Raw genomic sequence first — 6,852 nt, forward strand, 5'->3', positions numbered from 1 at the left:
ATATAGCTCAGATGTGGCTTGAATTCAGACAACTGACTTGAAGTGATGATTTTCCCCCCCACCATGCTGCAGATGATCAATGTATTATGCATGAAAATAGTGCCAGGCACAGATGGGGTGGGAGTAGAAGGTGTGAGCTGATAATGACAGCAGCCAAGCTCAGCTAGAAAAGGCTCTACAACACACGAGTATAGTAGGCAGAAAAAGGATGCAACATGCATGAGAGACCAGCCATGGTTTAAAGGGCCAAACAGTTTAATTATCACCAAAACTGAGGTTTATGCAAGGATTTGAGCAGCATGGTTGCCAGAGGGAGCAGGGGATTGGCCTCAAGGATATGGGGAAGTGTCTTCCCATCCAGTGTTCTTGAATAACCATAGGGAGATGAGTGAAATACTTATTTCTGGGTTTTAAAAGCTGAAGACAGGGAATCCAAAGTGGTGACATGGTGCTGCATCAGATATTGCCTCCAGCAGGATCCTGGCTCATACTCAGTGCTGTGCTAAGAACCTGGCACCAGATCCAAAGCTGAAACAATCAGGATTTTCTCCATGGACTTGCCAGGGGCTTAAATCCAAGCCCTTGAAGACCAGCCTAATCCTGAAGAAACATTGGCAGTTTGTATGGGTGGCATGTCACTGACTTAGGGCCAGGGGGGTACAGACTCCATTGGGAGGATGAGCCTGGAGAGCTCCAGCAAAAGGAGCTGGTACTGCGAGAAAAAAGCTTAGACAGTGGCTAAAATCCATCAAGGCCCATGCGGAAGCAATGCTCGTCCAAAGAAAATCCCATGACTTCCCTAGTCAGCCTTGTGGCACTCTGGAGATCCTTGGGGTTCACATCTGAGAGCAGGCAAGACAGACATCTGATTGCAGCCGCTCCCTGATGCAATAAAACGTCGGCCTTGAATCACCAGGAGCTGAGGATGCCTCTCCCTGGAGGATCATTGGCCAAAGGCACCAAAGACTAGCTGGCAACTTGTGATGTATCTGCCACTACCAGGCTTTGTGGAAGTATGACCTTCCACAAAAAAGATCCTTGCATGAGGCCACTCTTTGCTCATGGCACCAGTGACTTAAAAGCTACAGGAAATCTGTGTCTGAACGATGTGAGCTGCACGTTCATAGACATGCAGCAATACTTGCGACAAGGACACAGTAACATCTTGGGAAGTCAGGCCAGGAGATGCATATTTGGCATAGCTTAAGGGGCCAGAGCCCTGTGAAATATAGCTGTTTCTCTGTGCAGAAACTCTATGTACACCAGTCTGGGCGAATTTCTTCTGAACAGGGCTCAGGTGCTCAAATTTGTCTTTGGAATAAGCATTTATGACAGCACTGCCCAACTTAAGCTCACAAAGAAACATCCCATAGAGGGAACATCACAGGGAATAAGGTTTTAACTCACATATTTCCCATAGCTCAAAGGGTTGCAACCCACTCAGGGCTGGTAAATCACCTAAAACCAAGAGCAAACATGTGATAGGAAGGGTGCAGTGGGGTTAGGAGACTGGGGGATCCAGTTCTCACAATGGCTCATGATGGGATGTGTTGCATCTGGTGGCCATGGGGCTGGGATCCACGTCACTGAAGCTGTCTCTGCTCCTCCTCCACCTCCCATCTCAGTGAACCATCTCCAGAGGGGTTACCTCATACAGATCCTGAGATACCTTGAAAGAAGCATCCCTGCCCGGCAGCCCAGCACAGTGTCCCCAAATTGTAGGAGGACCTCAAGGACTTCAGTAGAGCCAGCTTCATTAATTTCACAACCAGCCCAGATCCACCACAGACCAGCAAAATCCCCCCTCATTCCCACTCAAGGTAACTTTAAAGTCACATTTTGTGGTTTCAGCACCTTCAAGACCTGTGCTTCCATCAGGATCTGGCCCCAGACTATGCTGCCTGGCTGCCCTTGTCTCATGCATTTTCAAGGAGCTCAGCAGCAATTTATAGATCAAAGCAAATCAACAATACCAGAGCCCTTTCACCATATTGCTTTCACTAAATTACTGCATCCCTTAAAAAAAAGGGGATCGTAGCAGACTGCAGTACAATGCCAGACAGACTGTCACTACCAAATTATGTTTATTTATTCTCTCTCTGGCTCTTGGCTGGCCCCATTACCAGCATATCTTAGTGTCTCTCAGTCATCAGCATATCTGCCTTCCCTCCCTCCCCCTACCCCGCGGTACACGTCTCCTCTCAAGTACAAAGCGGACTGACACGGCAAGTTTTTGAGCCTATTTAACACCAGCTTTATCTGAGGAGAACTAGATCCAGTGACAGAGCCTCAGAATTAATTACACGAAGGTGAATTGCTGTCACAGAGCCCAGCGCGGTGTCGCAGCAAACACTGCAACAGCCCTTGGGCTGCCATTGTGCAGTGTCAAGCAATGTTTTGTGCCTCCTTGGCTCGGAGGTGCTGCAACAGAACAAGCATGGGCAAGGAGGGCACAGAAAGGGGTCTGTGATGCTGTGCTCAGGGCCTTCAGGGCCGTAACTGCAGTTATTGGTGCAAGATCATGGCAGCGAATGCTCTCCAGCAGATGAGACGCAGCCAGGCTCAGTGATTTGACTAAAACCAGAAAGGGGACTTGAGACTGAAGAGGTGAAGTTGTAAGTTCAGGTCTCAACCCCCAGAGCATCCTCGCTGAGCCCCACCAGCTGGGAGCAAACTGGGGACCAAAGCCTCTCCCACCTCCCTCTCATCAATTGTCTTCTGCCCCTTCCACCTCCCCTGCTTCCCTGCAAGTGCTGCTTGTTACATCTGATAAGAATCATCTGATAACATTGCTCAGCTGCAACGTGCAGTGTTCCTTCATCTTCCTCAGCTGCTACCAGCTCCTGGGCAAGGACAGAGGGGTAGAGGCTGGGTGTGGTGGAGAGTGAAAAGGGTGATTGTGGCACTAAGGGATAGGTAGGGCTCAGATGGGACTCAGTAGGTCATCTTGATGGCTGGACTTGGTGAACTTGAAGGCCCTTCCCAACCTGGATGATTCTGTGACTCTAAGAGGTATCAGGGCAGAGAACAATGGTTGTGAAGATGTCTCTGCCTTCCCTGGAGGAAAAGAGCTGTCTGCAGGTCCCAGTATTTTCCTCCACTGGGGCTAGCTGGGGCTGTAAGGTTCTTTTAGGAAATATTAGAGGCAGATTTGCCCAGGGGATTTGGGGTTTAATCAGAGCTCCTGGACCTCCAAGAGTTGACTGCCAGCTGTGGAGGCCACCAGGGTCACCTGGAGAAGAAGAGCTGAAGAGACCAAGCTGTCCCTGGGCAGAAAGTCCCATAGGCCAGCATGCGGTAGGCTAAGCTGTCTGCTGGAGGGGCCCAGGCGAACCCTGAGGGAGGAAGTTTTCCAGTATATCGGCAGGAAGAAAGGGCAATTCTCTGTGAACATCGTCGTGGTGCAAAAACAAAGTCCTTCCTCATCAGGGAAGAATTTGACAGGCCTCACTGGTAGCCAGTGCCGTGGCACGCAAAATGTCAGTTCTCTCTCTGGAAGCCTTTCCTCCTTTTCTGCCAGCAGGAAAAATCATTTAAAAAACAATCCCCCAAAGAAGGCCTCCTCCCCCTCCCTTCTTCCTGGCCAAATACAAAAAGAAGAAAATCATCTCAGTCTGGGGAAAGGTGCTGTGGTGGGGACAGCCAACGTCCCTGCCCAGTCTACTGGCCCAAAGATCCCTTTGCATCTGACAGCCTCATCACTAAAAGGCCACATCTAATTAGGAGGGGGAGAAACGATGGGTTCATCCTATTCCCACATCATGTTGCAGAGATCAACACATCTGTGGAGACCCAAGCCAACATTAACCATCACCACGGGGCTAGTTGCATATGGGACTTTGTTAGGGGAAGTTCAGCCTCGTTAGGTGTCACTTTGGTTCTGCAGTTGGCCTGTACCAATTCCAGAGGTCTATTCACCTCCTGCAATGGGCTTCAGACTCTCATCTTGGGGTGCACACAGAAGAAACCAACTCTGGCAGGCAGAGCCATCTCAGCATGAAGTGTTTGCACCTTCACAACCTGTCACCATCACCTACTTCTGCTTTCTGTAGCTTCAGAAGAATCAAGTTCACCCAGACCCATGGAGGACCATCTTCATGTCCCATAGCACAGCACATCTGAATCTTTCTTGAAACTATGTAGTGCCCTAGGCTCATGGGAAAACTGACTGTTGGCTATTGTAACCTTTCTGCACCAGCTCCATTTGCCTCTCAAATTATTTCTGCATATGAATTATCCTTCTGCAATCCGGGCTAACTGTTTGCTTAAGATAATTTGTTGTTACTCTGAACTCACACAGTAATTATATGGATTTTGAGACGGACTCACAGAGAGTAGTGGTCACATATCGTCCAAAACTTAGGATCCAAACCGAGTTTTGTTTCAGCTATCATCAGCTGCAGAGGTCACAGTTAAGTAAAATCGGCTTTAACTGGGACTGGAAAACTGTCTGCTACATTAGCAGAGAGATCAGATGACAGATTTGGTCTGGCCTCATTATCTAGCCATAAAAATGTAAGGGCCTGAAGTATTTGGGGAATGGGAATGCAGAGAGCAGGAGGGATTTCTGGAGGATCTCTATGCAGTACTTGCTGTCTGAGCAAAGGAGCCCGAAGGACCCTTCCCCCCCAGCCTGTCTGATGTGAGCTCTTATCTCCAACGACAAACTGAAACCAGGAGAATCAGTCTCTTCCTTTTGCAAACAGTTGGGGGAACAGGGGCTCCTGTGTGTCTACAACATCTCACATTTATTTTTAGCTTCTTCTATTTGGTTAGTGAGGTCACTGGAGCCCAGGCTTAAACATGTTTTAAGCAAATGTTACCCTGACCTTCCAGAGCTCTGAGTTTCCTGTAGCTATACATACCCGAAAGGAACAGAGCTAATGGTGCAAGGGAATGTTATATTAGCATTTTAGGCGACAGTTCAAATAGCTATGTATCCTCATTTATTGCAACACTTTTTGGGGATATGAAAAGTGTAAAATACATTTGGTGAAGCTGTTTCCTGGCTGAAGTAGCCTCTGTGCCTTTTCCAGTAATTCTGCATTTAGGATTTTATTTACAGTTCAGGGATTAAATCACAATTTCCACTCCTTAGTGTAAAACCAACCAAACAAACAAAAAATCCCCAACCCAACAACCCTCCTTCCTGCCGGAGCTGGAACCATTACCCGAATCGCTGCAAGGAAAAAAATGTCAGGGTACCCAGAGCCACCAGCTCCCATCCAGCCCCATGCAAACTAGAAAAGGGGTTTGTGGGAGAAAACCTTCTCATGGAGCTGCAGAGAGATTAGCAAACAATTTTTTTTTTTTTTTTTTTTTTTTTTTTTTTTTTTTTTTTTTTGTAATAAGAGCTTGTTCTGCGAATGCAATAAGCTCCTGATGGAGTCTGCCAGCCCGGTGCTGGAAGCAGGCCAGCACAGAGGTGCAGGGAGCAAGCAATGCTCATTGCTGTTCCAGATGTGCGACGAGGCTGAGGAGGCTTTGGGAAGCTCCGTGGGTGTTAGGTGAGGTGGCATGGTCCTGGATATTGCAGGTTGAATGCTTGTCCTAACAGGCTTTTGGACTGCTCAGCTGGGAATCACAAGGGTGCTGGTGGAAACCCAGCTTCTGCTCAGGCTGGAGACCCTACCCAAAGAAAGGTGTCCCCCAAGGAGAAAACAAAAACAAAAACAAAAAACACCTTCAGAAGTCTGCATCTATCCTTATTTTTAGTCTTCAGTATGAGTCATTCAGGAAAAAGTCCTGTTCTGAACGCTGATATAACCATCTCTTCCCTAGGGATATATTCATGTAGCTGCAGGTGACCAAATTAGGGAAGCTCAGCACAAGTTACTGCTAACGAAGTAAGCTGTAGTGACTGCTCATGTGCAGACTTTTAGCCTCCTGTGAATGCAAAGCAAAATATCCCTGCAGGGTGACTGGAACTAATACGCTTTACTTTACATTTGCAATTGGCTCGGAGATGCACATGGCTCCTTGCCGAGGCTCAAGTGATAATGAATTGAGCTCCTGTAACTCAACTGCTTGCAAGCACTTGCTGTGTCACTGGTGGAAAAACACTGTAGAAAAATCACAGCCCTCGCTCATACATACCAGAAAATGTTACAGACTTGGTTCAGCTCTCCTGGCCAGTCAGCATGTCTGAAGTTCACACATCGAGACCAAATCCCTGTTTTTCTATTAACAGAATACTGAACATTTTCTGCAAGCAGTGTAGTTGAACTAGAGAAGCCACGGTCACTGCAGTAGCAGGCTATATGAATTCTAGAAATTTATATATTAATAGATTTGCTAGATAATCTAGACAAGCATTTGTGAGTTAAAAAAAAAAAAAAAAAAAAGATGATGATGAAGAAGAAGAAAATCCCCTGATAATTCATCTGCAGAGGGTAATTTCCTAGGTCTAATCAGAGCAAACATCTCTATGGCTGGAATGTTGAAATAAATTAAATACAAAGCCTTCAAGGTCATAGTTTCTAATAATGCAGCCCTGCTGCAGTCAGGTGGATATGCTCAGGGCAAACCCCTCGTGCTTCGCTCTGAGAAGTCTTTATCACTTTGATGTAGCAGGAGCATTACAAGCAGCAATTAGGCCTGCCTGAAAGAAAATGGAGTAAGTAGGGGATAGAGAGGATTCAAACTTCAAACAAGGAGCCTTGACATTCAAGGCAGGATAGATGCTCAGACTGGAAAGACAATGTGGGTAAAGAGACATTTGTATTGGGGGGATGTGGGAGCAAGGCGTGTCTGGAGGGTGTCGCTAGCAAGACACAAGCTGGGAGAGGCAAAGCTTGCTGTTCTCCTCCACAGCTGGTGCAAAAGCAATTAGATGTTGCCGGTATGGCCACA

At 47.2% G+C, this 6,852-nt stretch overlaps 1 long non-coding RNA gene across 1 annotated transcript; it reads left to right on the forward strand.

The window, feature by feature from the left end:
- The first annotated feature begins 2,876 nt into the window (after window positions 1-2,876).
- LOC118168540 lies at window positions 2,877-4,985 on the forward strand. The gene is made up of 3 exons (XR_004751634.1): window positions 2,877-3,073; window positions 3,124-3,479; window positions 3,887-4,985. It is a non-coding gene; the product is annotated as an uncharacterized LOC118168540 (long non-coding RNA).
- Window positions 4,986-6,852: the final 1,867 nt, after the last annotated feature.

This window comes from Oxyura jamaicensis, chromosome 5 (genome assembly GCF_011077185.1).
Source record: "Oxyura jamaicensis isolate SHBP4307 breed ruddy duck chromosome 5, BPBGC_Ojam_1.0, whole genome shotgun sequence".
Taxonomy (NCBI): Eukaryota; Metazoa; Chordata; class Aves; order Anseriformes; family Anatidae; genus Oxyura; species Oxyura jamaicensis.